The following is a 12,830-nucleotide window of genomic DNA, read 5'->3' as shown; positions in this document are numbered from 1 at the left end:
TAACCCACTGTGCCACAGTGCTAGCCCAGCATATGACAGTATATAGAAGTACTGCCTTTTAATCAAGTTTTGCCTGCAGAGTATTTTGTTTGCACAAACCTGTCAAAGCAGGTTTGAAACTCCTTGAGACAAGACATTCCTAAAATTCTACAGGGAAGATGATGGAATAAGTATGTGTGCAGCAATGACTGAGTTGCTGATGGAAGCTCAGACGTTACTTTACCATGTTAAAAGCCATTCATAGTCATCTATGGCCATATCTAGACTCAGAGCTTAAATATAAGTTTCCAAAATGATTTTGTGAAATAGCAATGGCATGCTCTTTCCATGATCTCATTCCATAGGTGAACGCTTTTAACAATTTCATCTTCACTCTTTCTAATGACAAAGAAGTCAGTCTCCCAGAATAGCTCATTCAACAATGAAGTAGAGATACTGAGGAGATGCCACAAGTCAGTGTAGGGGGTAGTAATGACAGCCTGTGCAGGAAAGATGGAAACATCAATCTATCTTCCAGAACCCATGGAATTTAGAAAACTGACAAGTAGAAGATAACCAGAAGAATGATTCTTAAGTGGACACAACCTCAGCAACCACACAACCCAGCCATCCCACTCCTTGGAATTTACCCAAAGGAAATTAAATTGGCAAACAAAAAAAGCTGTCTGCACATTAATGTTTATTGCAGCTCAATTCACAATAGCTAAGACCTGGAACCAACCCAAACGCCCATCAACAGTAGACTGGATAAAGAAATTATGGGACATGTACTCTATAGAATACTATACAGCAGTCAAAAACAATGAAATCCGGTCATTTGCAACAAGATGGAGGAATCTGGAAAACATTATACTGAGTGAATTACGCCAGTCCCAAAGGGACAAATATCATATGTTCTCCCTGATCAGCGACAACTAACTGATCACCAAAGGGGAAACCTGTTGAAGTGAAATGGATGCTATGAGAAACAGTGACTTGATCAGCTCTTGTCCTGACTGTTGATGTACAATGCAATACTCTATCCATTTTAGTATTTTTTTGTTCTGTTCTAGTACTATTGGTTGAACTCTGTAATTAACACACAATTATTCTTAGGTGTTTAAATTTTAACTGAAAAGTGACCCCTGTTAAATATGAGTGGGAATAAGAGAGGGAGATGTACAATTTGGGACATGCTCAATCAGACTTGCCCCAAATGGTGGAGTTAGAAACGTGCCAGGGGATTCCAATACAATCTCATCAAGGTGGCATGAACCAATACCATCTCACTAGTCCAAGTGATCAATCTCAGTTCACAATTGATCACACTGATAGGTCTAAGTGTCAAAGGGATCACACAAACAAGACTAGTGTCTGCTAATACTAACTGACAGAATCAACAAGGGAGAGAACAATCCATCATGGGAAGCAGGATACACAGCAGATTCATAGAATGGCAGATGTCCTAAATAGCACTCTGGCCTCAGAATCAGCCCTTAAGGCATTTGGATATGGCTGAAGAGCCCATGAGAGTATTTTAGGCATGGAAAGCCAAGACACTCTGGAAAAAAAAAAAAAGACGACATAAATGAAAGATCTGCGAGTGAGACCCCAGTGGAAATAACGGGGCATCAAAAAAGGAGGTACCTTTCTCTGCAGGGAGGAGAGTACTTCCATGACTATGACCCTGTCGGAATAAGATCGAAGTCGGCGAACTCAAAAGGCTTCCATAGCCTTGGCAACTCATAACTAGAGCCTAGGGAGATTACTGACACCATAAACAAGAGTGTCAAATTGTTAAGTCAACAACAGGAGTCACTGCGTACTTACTTCTCATGTGGGATCTGTCCTTAATGTGTTGTACATTGTGATTTAATGCTCTAACTAGTACTCAAACAGTATTTTACACTTTGTGTTTCTGTATGAGTGCAAACTGATGAAATCTTTACTTAATATATACTAAATTGATCTTCTGTATATAAAGATAATTGAAAATGAATCTTGATGTGAATGGAATGGGAGAGGGAGCAGGAGATGGGAGGGGTGCGAGTGGGAGGGAAATTATGGGGGGTAGCCATTGTACTCCATAAACTGTACTTTGGAAATTTATATTTACTAAATAAAAAAATAATAAAAAAAAGAAAGCAAAGAAAATGTTACTGTTTAACTGTAGCAGAAATATTTCAGAGAAGTCTGGAAGATAGCTGGGTCCATGGGGGAAAGACTTCAACGTATAATTCTGTATTTTGTCCTATAAATAAATTTTTGTAAGTTCTGATAATCAGAGTACAAATTAAATACAGAAGGAACATCCTCAACACAATTAAGGCAATATATGACAAACTCAAGCCAGCATTATATTGAATGGGGAAAAGTTGAAAGCATTTCCACTAAGATACAGGACCAGACAAGGATGTTCAGTTTCACCATTGCTATTCAATATAGTCCTGGAAGTTTTAGACAGATCATTAGGGAGGAAAAGAAATCAAAGGGACAAATATTGGATAAAGGGAAGTCAAATTATCCCTGTTTACAGATGACATGATTCTACATACAGGAGAACCAAAAGACTCCAGTAAGACTGTTGGAACTTAAGAGAGTTTTGTAAAGTTACAAGATATAAAGCCAACACACAAAACTCAACAGCCTTTGTATACACAGACAATGCCACTGCTGAGAAAGAATTTGTAAGATCAGCTCCACTCACAATAGCTCCAAAGAAATTTACTTTGGAATAAATTTAACCAAGGATGTTAAAATTCTCTATAACAAAAATTATAAAATATTAAAGAAAGAAATAGAAGACACAAAAATATGGGAAAAAAACTTCCATGTTCATTGACTAGAAGAATTCATATAATCAAAATGTCTATACTATAGAAAGCATTTTAAAGATTCATGTGAGCCCAATCAGAATATTAACATTCTTCTTAGATCTAGAAAAAATGATGCTAAAATTAATATGGAAACACAAGAGACCCCGAATAGCTAAAGCAATCTTAAACAACAAAAACAAAGCCAGATGTAACACAATACCAGATTTCAAAACATACTACAAGGCAGTTATAATCAAAACAGACTGGTACTAGCACAAAAATAAACATGTGGATCAAAGAAAAGATTAGAAACTTGAGAAATTAATTTATGTATCTACAACTAACTTATCTTTGGCAAAGTAGCTAAAATCAATCCCTGGAGAAAGGACAGTCTCTTCAACAAATGGTGCTGGGAAAACTGGATCTCCACATGCAGAAGTATGAAACAAGACCCCTACCTTACACCTTACAAAAAGTAACTCAAAATGGATCAAGGATCTAAATCTACAACCTGTTACCATGAAATTACTAGCCGTTGTGGAAGACAGTATGGAGAGACCTCAGAAATCTGAAAATAGATCTATGATATAACCCAGCCATCCCACTCCCGGGAATTTACTCAAATGAAGTGAAAGGAGTGTATGAAAGAGATATCTGCACCTCCATGTTTATTGAAGCTCAATTCACAAAAGCTAAGATATCGAATCAATCCAGATGTCCATCAACCGATGACTAGCTAAAGAAAATGTGGTATATGTACACCATGGAATACTATTCAGCTGTAAAAAAGAATGGACTCCTGTCTGTTGCAACAAAGTGGATGCAACTGAAAATTATTATATTTAGTGAAATAAGCCAGTCCCAAAACACACATATGTTTTTCTGATCTGTGGTAATTAATAAAGTACAAAAAAAGTAACATATATAAGCAAAATTGCCATTTTGAGAATTGATTATTATTTACTATCCTTGTCTCTTGTGTTGAGGAAAAGTGTTTTTTTTCTTCTTACTATTTGTTGAATTCCATATTTAGGGAGGGTTAATCTTGTGATTATGAAATAAATTGAAAGTATGTCATTGCAAAAATTAGAAGAAAGAATAAGAAAAGCAGGAGGGAGGGTGGGAGGGAGGTTAGGGTAGGAAGTATTACTATGCTCCTAAATCTGTATACATGGAAGACATGAAATTTGTTCACCTTTTATAAATAAAAAAGATGATTTTAGGAAGATTAATCTGTGAGGATAGAAGCATGATTTATTTTCCACTCAGACCATTTTTATCTGAAATATTTTTTTTGTATTTGACAGGTAGAATTATAGACAGTGAGAGAGAGAGAGAGAGAGAGAGAGAGAGAAAGAGAAAGGTCTTCCTTCCATTGGTTCACTCCCCAAATGGCTGCTTTGGCCAGAGCTACGCCGAACTGAAGTCAGGAGCCAGGTGCTTCCTCCTGGTCTCCCATGCGGGTGCAGGTGCCCAAGCACCTGGGCCATCCTCCACTGCCCTCATGGGCCACAGCAGAGAGCTGGACTGGAAGAGGAGCAACCTGGACTAGAATCCAGCGCCCATATGGGATGCCAGCACCACAGGAGGAGGATTAACCAAGCGAGCCAGGGTGCTGGCCACTATCTGAAATATTTTTGAGAAGACTTACTGGTGAAAAAAAAATCTCTCCATTGCAATATAGTGAAAATATTTGATGAGACAAATAAGTGCAGTGGCTAAAAATAAAAATTTGTGGACTAAACAAAAATATACATAATATTTCAGTGAGGTGGTAGGATGAACTGCATAGACTCCTACAATTTCCTCTTCACTGCCACTATGACAGACTACCTTACTGTACTGGATGTGCTATCCTTGTTCTATACCACATCATCCTAGACATTTCCTTTCTCTTTCTTCCTAAACATCAGTGTGTATACCAGAATACTCGAAATATTTAGAAATGGGCTATATCACAGATAAAATCAACATTTAATAATCAGCTTGGCTGGTCTCAAAAATCCCTTAGTTATTTCCAACAACCCCACACAGATTCCCTAAGAAGGCAGCAGAAAGGCCTCAAAGTGAAAGCACTGAATGAGTAAAGATGTAAAAGGATCAAGGATATACAGCCATTTAGCCTAAGAGACCTGGCTGTGCGTCTGAATGTTTGTCCCCACCCAAACTCATGTTGAAACATAACTGCCATGGTAACAGCATTACAAAGTGGTACATAAGAGGTGATTAGGTCATGTGAGTTCCAGCCTCATGAACAGATTAATATCCTTATTCTGGGAGCAGGTCTGGTACCGAGGGAGTGGGTTCACACCCACCTCCTCTCAGGCTCTTCTTTCACCCTTCCACCATGGCATGATGTAGCAAGAAGACACTATCCAGATGTTGGACAACGATCTTAAACTTCCCAAACCTGTGAGCCAATGAATGTCAGTTCACTATGAATTGCTCAGTATTTGGTGGTCTGTTACAGCAACACAAAATGGACTCAGACTGATCCTCATGGCTATGAGGTTTTTTTTCAAGAAAGGTGCAAGACAGAAGAAAACAAGGAGTACTGATCTTCTATTGATCTTCAAGCAAGTAAACGTTTTATCCTTTCCTTATCCTATGACATTCAAAATGTTCAGAGAAAAATAGGAAATTACAGATATTTTTATCTATATTATATATATGCATATATATACAAATCCATTGTTTTCAGTAATAAAATTTCAGTGTAAAACTTAAGGTCATTGACTATCATTGCTTTAGGGATTATGATGCAAAAAAACAGAATAATAGGAACTACCTCACAAATACATACAGAATCTAAAAGTACCTTAAATTTAGATTCCAATACATATTTAGATTTTATGAAGAAATATCTGTTTAGTTTTCACTAGTTTCCTTTTGCTCTTTCAATCTCTCTAAATAAATACAGACACACAAATGAATGTATACCTGATTTTGTTATATAGTCTAAGTGTACAGATCAGTTACTATTTCAAATAGGCCTCACAACACTCATAGAGCTACAGAAGAAACAAGAATACTGGTTCCTATTTTATGATTAGAGAAACTGAAACAGAGAGAGGTTAAATGCCTTCCTTATCACGAGGTCACAGAGAATCTAGGCTATGAAGAAAGAGAGACAGAGAGAGAAGAGGTCTTTTCTTCACAGCACACTGCTTTATGTGTTAGCCATCACGCACACGCTAAGTCAATGGATGCTGGCACTTTACATAGATATATGACGAGACAGTGCTATATGCAATAGAATCTGAAGCATGGAATGTGGAAGCAATTCACAAAAACACATCTCACATTTCTGCCTTTGTCAGAGTCAGAATCTGACATGCTCTGATTAAAATTCAACATCTGCAGGCATTTAAAATTCAAATATACAGGTATTCACGTTTTCCTCCTTCCACAATGTTTTATTGCTGCTTTTTTCATCCTGAATATTAAAAACATTACATTATTTTATTTCATATGTTGAACTCCATGTCTGTATATTACATATTGCCCTTTCACCCCTAAGCTCTGGTTCAAATCCAGCTCTTAGCTGAGGAAATAAAAAACATCTGAAAAATTTAGTAGACTCATCTCAAGGCCTAACAGACTACAGTTTACATTAACTTGACAAACACAACAAACAGATTTGCCATCAATTAAAATGTTTACATGGAAACATTCAGGAATAAACAGTATACATCAAGGCTCTTAGACCTGAAAACTGTTCCTTTAATTCATCTACAATTTTCAACAAAGGTGGAGAAAAAATCAGGCCTGTACCTGTCCCACTCAAGACAGGTGAACGTAGACCCTAGATTTTGAAATTCTCCCTTGCATTTTGTGGTGGAAGGACTGAGATGATAGAAGGAGTAAGAGAAAATAGCCCTCAAACAAATCATCAGCTGCATCACATTACTTTTTGTTCACACAAAAATTATTTATTGAGGCATGCAATGCATTAAAGCACTTTGCTAGGTACTCTGTCATTGGTGTTTTCCAGCCAGTTAGGAAAATAAAGGTAATTTTGGTTTAAAGACAAATCAAAGGAAAAAAGCCTGTTTGTCCTTTTATGAACATGTTTGTTCATATTCTATAATTTAAAAACAAGGAAAGAAAGGCGGGTGGTTAGCCAGTGGTTAAGTCACAATGTAGGACTCCTGCATACCATTTCAGAGTGCCTGGTTCAAGCCATGACTACTCTGCTTCTGATCCAGCTCCAGCTAATGTCTACCCTGGGAGGTGGCAGATGATTGTTCAGGCGCTTGTGACCCTGCCACCCACCTTGGAAACACAGACTGAATTCCAGGTGCCTGGTTTCGGCCTGGCCCAGTGCTGATTGGTGTGGGCATTTGGAGATTGAATACTAAGTTGTAATTTTTTTAAAAAATAAAAAGGCAATAGATCATTTGATGTTGAATTGGAGTTGATGATCAGGTGCCTTTAGAGGCAAGGAAATGAAATGAAATGAGCAGGCAGTGACAGGCTGTGGAGGACTGAATAGCACATGACTAATATAAAGGTATTTTGATTTTTAATACTGGTAAATGCTGCATAATCCAAATAGAATCTAGTTTATATATTTTATAAAACTATATTTTAAATATTACCAGCCTGTAATCTCTGCCCTCCAGCTTCTCGCTAAGTCCCACATTTGATGACCAGAAGAGCATCATTCTGATCAGTCCAGTCTCTATCCCTTCTTCTACCAACTTCCTCCTCCCCTCAGCCTCATCTTCAAGAAGCACTGGCCTTAACACCTGCAACTTCAAGAATAACAGGGAACCCAAACTCCTAAGTCAAAAGTTCAGGAAATTTCAAAACTCCTTGGGGGAATCAGTAAAATGCATGTTCCCAGGCCTGCTCCCAGATATTCTAATTTTGAAGGTTTGGCACAGGGTTTAGGAACATGCATTTTAAAGGTTGTCAAATGATGCTACTATGGGTAGTTGGAGGGCCACACGTTGGGGAAAACTGTTCATGCTGGACTGTAGAGCTGTTTTCTATGGATTTGTCAAGGTGAAGGGAAAAGGACAAGCCACAGTGAACACATTCACTCCCCATCACTGATCCCTTTCCTCTGCCCTAGAGTCAGTAGATTAGGAAGGGTTCACTGAGGACTACAGTTATTCTTGACCGGGTATGGCTGAGGAGAAACCGGAGCATTTCAGACGAGGTGGGCCAGTCAGGAAGTGTATTCCAGCCCAAGTCTGTCTGAGTTGGCCACTGGTACCCTCATCAACTCCCTTCTCCACAGACACAAACACCTCTGGAAGAAAGTTTCTCCAACCAACTCACCTGCCTTAGTATACACTTGCAATCTGGAACCCATTCTGCTTTCAATTCTGCTTGCAAAAGCAATAGGTGGCATCAGGTACCATATTTGGGGAGTAGAGAATCATTGATGTGGTATTATGTTCAAGAAGGCCATGATAAGTGAAATGCTAAATTCAAGTATGCTCTGAGTCAAGATGTAGGCATAATTCTTCAATGGTTTCAATTCCTATTTTTGATAACAGCTAGAAAGGTCTTTCATAGGTCCTTTCAGCTTCTCAGTTGTGCAACTTGGAAACAGTTTATTCTAGGGCCAGTGCTGTGGCATAGAGGGTAAAGCCACCACCTGCAGTGCCGGCATCCCATATGGACACGGGTTCGAGTCCTGGCTCCTCCACTTCTGATCCAGCTCTCTGCTATAGCCTGGGAAAGCAGTGGAAGATAGCACTTCAGTCCCTGCACTCATGTGGGAGACCTGGAAGAAGTTCCTGGCTCCTGCCTTCGGATCAGCACAGCTCCAGCTATAGCACCCATTTGGGGAGTGAACCAGAGCATGGAAGACCTCTCTCTCCCTGGCTCTCCTTTTCTCTCTGTGTAACTCTGACTTTCAAAAAGGAAATAGTTTATTCTCTGCTAACTTGTATGTGAAGTTGCTGCCAAGCCTCAAACAACTTTTTCTTCCCTTGACAAATACTTAAAGACAGAGCTTTACTCAAACATTCAAACTGGTAGCCTTAACTCCCGTAACCTATCTTTGACATTCCACTTAGGAAAGAGAAAAATCACAAACCCTCTGCTTCACTTAATTTAATGTTTGACACATCACTTTAAGAATATCTGGGATACTCTCACCAAATGCTTTAAGACTTGTCTGTACCACATCTGTCCCTGGGGTTTCTTCATAGACATGATAAATTTTGCTCCCTGATGCCCAGCTTCAAAACAAGGAATGTACTGGACAGACGGCATTAATCCCTGGGTGCTGATCTGACTATCAGGTAGCTGGCCTAGTGTCAGGATAGCAGTATGCTTCATTTTAATTCTCCTCACCATAGTATGTCTTTTAATCAACATTGGACGAGGTGGGAAAAAAACTTCTTATCTATTGAGGAATTTAATCACATCAACCCACATTCTGTTCATCGAACTCTGCTTGGTCACATGTGATTATGTCTAGACATCACATCAAGTGAGAGACATGGATTTCTGTAGTGGAGAATGAGATGAGGATAAATTGAGTATTTCCCTCTGTTGTCTCCTGCTTATTCTGGTAGGCATTCCAAACTCAGAAAACAGGTATTTTCCTTACGTTAGACACTGTCATATGAGTCAGTCACAATGCAGATGCATTTCAGACTTTCTCCCAAGAGTTTTGTTGTTAGAAATACCGTAAATTATAGCCAAAATTATGCTCTCTGGCAAAGCAGTTTCCATGAATAAGACAAATGCAATTTTCATTGTTAAAGCTAACTTACATTTATTTAGTCAACCAACAAGCCAATCAAAAATCATTTATCAAGCCTCTGTTATTTCCATAGCATCATACTCTATATTAATACCAGTAAAACACTATAATTAGACCTATCCTTACTTACCAGAAGCACAAATCTGGGTAAACAGACAAGACTTACTTAAAACAAGAAAACATTTATAACTACAATGTTGGTTGCTATTTATGCTTGCTCCATAATAAGTATTTCAACATTTCTCCCATACACAGTAAGTGGATGCTAAGTTTTTTTAAGTTCTATTTATTTACCTGAAAGGCAGAGGTACAGAGAGAGGAAGAGACAGAGATATCTACCACCTGCTGGTTCACTCCCCAAAAGGCCAGGGCTAGGCCAGGGCTGGGCCAGGTTAAAGCCAGGATCTTCATCCAGATCTCCCAAGTTTGTGGCAGTGTCCCAAGTTCTTGGGCCATTTTCCACTTCATTCTCAAGCATATTCGTAGAGAGCTGGATCAGAAAGAAGTGGAGCAGCCAGGATATAAACAGTACACATATGTGATGCCATCATCACAGGCAGTGGCATTACCTATTGTGCCCCCAGTTGGCCCTATTGAAATTTTGAGGTACATAATTACAATGCCATGGCTGAGACAGAACTTTTAAGATCAGATCCATTCACAATAGCAACAAAAAATTTAAATACCCTGGAATAAATTTAACCAAAGACATGAAAGACCTCTACAATGAAAATAACAAAACATTACAGAAAGAAATAAAAGACACAAAAAAATGGAAAACCTCTCCATGCTCATGGGTAGGAAGAATTAATAGCACCAAAATGTCCATACTACCACAAACAATTTACAAATTCAATGCAATCCCAATCAAAACACAAAGGACATCCTTCTTGTAACCACCCTAATATTCAAATGGAAACAAAGAAACCCCAAATAGTTAAAGCAATCTTAAACAATAAAAACAAAGCCAGAGGCATCCCAATATCAGATTTCAAGATATATTACAGAGCAGTTATAATTAAAACAGCCTAGTACTAGCACAAAACTAGACATGTAGACCAATGGGACAGATTAGAAAGTCCAGAAATTAATCCATTCATCACAACCAACTAATCTTTGACAAATGAGCTAAAAGAATAACTCCATGGAAAAAGGACAGTGTCTTCAACAAATGGTGCTGAAAAAAACTGGATCTCTCCACATGCAGAAATATGAAACAAGATGCTACTTTATACCCTACACAAAAATGAACTCACAATGGATGAAGGATCTAAACCTAATACCTTAAATTAATAGAGGAAAGCATAGGGGAAACACTTCAAGATACTGGCACAGACAAAGATTTCTTTAATAAGATCCCAGAAGCACAGGCAATAAAAGCAGAAATAGACAAACTGGGTTAAACCAACTAAGAAGCTTCTGCACAGCAAAGGAAACACAGCACAGAGTGAAGAGGTAAACAACAGAATGGGAGAAAATATTTGCAAACAAGTCATCTGATACTGAATTAATATCTAAAATATATAAGGAGCTCAAGAAACTCAGCAATTACAAAACAATCCAGTTAATAAATGGGCAAGGAATCTTAGACTTGTATTTATAAATTATATTGAATCTGTTAAAATTAACTAAAATTAAAATTTTTTAAAATAAAAAAAAAAGAAATGGGCAAAGGAAGTGAACAGGCATTTTCCAAAGGGTTAAATACAAATGGCCAAGAGACACATGAAAAAGTATTCAGTATCACTAGCAACCAGGGAAATGCAAATAAAAACCACAATAAGGTTTCATCTCATCCCAGTTAGAATGGCTATCACCCAAAAAATCAAAAAATAACAAAATTGGTGAGGATGTAGACAGAAAGGTACCCTAATACACTGTTGGTAGAAATGGAAGCTAGTACAACCATTATGGAAGACAGTATGGAGATTCTTCAAAGACCTGAAAATTGATCTACCATATGACCTAGCCATCCCACTCCTGGGAATTTACTCAAAGGAAATGAAATTGGCATATGAAAAAGTTGTCTTTACCCCCACGCTTACAGCAGCTTCATTCACAATAGCTAAGATAGGCAATCAACCCAGATGTCCATCAACTGATGACTGGATAAAGAAAATGTGGTACATGGATATTATAGAATACTATTCAGCCATTAAAAATATGAAATTCTCTCTTTTGCAATAAGATAGATGCACCTGGAGATCACCATTCTCAGTGAGATAAACTAGACCCAAAAAGACAAATATCATGTTTCTTTGACTTGTGGTAGCTAATATACGCAGTACAAGAAATGTAATGTATATATGAATGGGAAAAACTTATATAATTTTATTAATCTTTTTAAGGAATCAACTTATATTTGATTCCCATTTTATCAATTCCTGTTATTTTTCCTTTTTATTCTTATTATTCTTTTCCTAGTTCTGAGGTAGCTACCTAGCTTATGAATTTTCAAACTTTATCCTTCTTTGTACATTTATTCATGGCTAGAAATTCACATTTATCACTCCTTCACTTGAATCTCAAATTTTTTACAAGGTTTCTGGTCCCATGTGATATTTTATAAATATATGCATTTAGTTAATACATTTGGCAGATATCTTTCCTAACATAAGAGGGAAAAAGCTTCAAAATAAACACAGTGTACAAAACAAACTAATGTCAGGTACTGGGAGAAAAAAAATCTCACCCATGATGTCTCACACTTCTTAATTATACCTTTTTAATAAATTTTGAGTTTCTGCATTTTCAAAGTGAAAGAATCAGCTTACAACATGACTTGCAGGAGTTGCGATGTTACTTGTGCGAGTTGCGTAGTTACTTGGGGAAGCTATGCCGGTAACAGTGCGGGGGGCAGCAAAATTTGCCTGCAGGCTAGAAATGCGTTGCCTCTCACTGCAAGGGCACCCACATTGGGTTGAATTCCTGTTTCTTCAGAAATAAAAGAAAAATAATGCTGCTTTCTTCAGAGTTGCATCAATCTAATCAAGGAGGACCACCCAAAGAGCAATTCCCTGCAGACTGTCCCTGAGGACACTAAGGGCTGTGGCTGTGCTACTACAAATCCAGTCATTGTTCCAGATCTGACCATTCTGAGTTCCTGCTTTTGGGTTATTCAAGACTTCATACTGCCCCAGTCTTCTGAAGACGCCTTCCATTGCGTGGTCCTTTCTGACTGAGGAAGCAAAGCACGTCAACTGGAGAAGAAAAGGAAAGAAAAGTCCATGGCATTTCCTAACCACAAGCCAGGGCACAAGCTTGCTCCTTTTTCATCAAGAGAATTAAGGTATGTAAAGTTACAG

General features: G+C 38.0%; 1 long non-coding RNA gene across 10 annotated transcripts in view; it reads right to left on the bottom strand.

Annotated features, from left to right (window-relative positions):
• LOC103351253 (uncharacterized) overlaps window positions 1-12,830 on the bottom strand; it is a 338,339-nt gene that overhangs the window by 174,502 nt on the left and 151,007 nt on the right. Inside the window, exon 6 of one of the 10 annotated variants that reach the window (XR_016217339.1) lies at window positions 11,963-12,725. The exons of 4 other annotated variants lie outside the window; for them this stretch is intronic. This is a non-coding gene — a long non-coding RNA (uncharacterized LOC103351253). Of the gene's footprint in view, window positions 1-11,962; window positions 12,726-12,830 lie in introns of those variants that run through there. 5 more of the 10 variants (XR_016217334.1, XR_016217337.1, XR_016217340.1 and 2 more) reach the window with 5 other exon arrangements.

The sequence above is a fragment of the Oryctolagus cuniculus genome, chromosome 12, assembly GCF_051225735.1.
Source record: "Oryctolagus cuniculus isolate XC-2025 breed Fujian yellow rabbit chromosome 12, ASM5122573v1, whole genome shotgun sequence".
Classification (NCBI taxonomy): Eukaryota; Metazoa; Chordata; class Mammalia; order Lagomorpha; family Leporidae; genus Oryctolagus; species Oryctolagus cuniculus.
The sequence above is the reverse complement of the archived record's forward strand: the minus strand, read 5'-3'. Positions and strand labels throughout refer to the sequence as shown.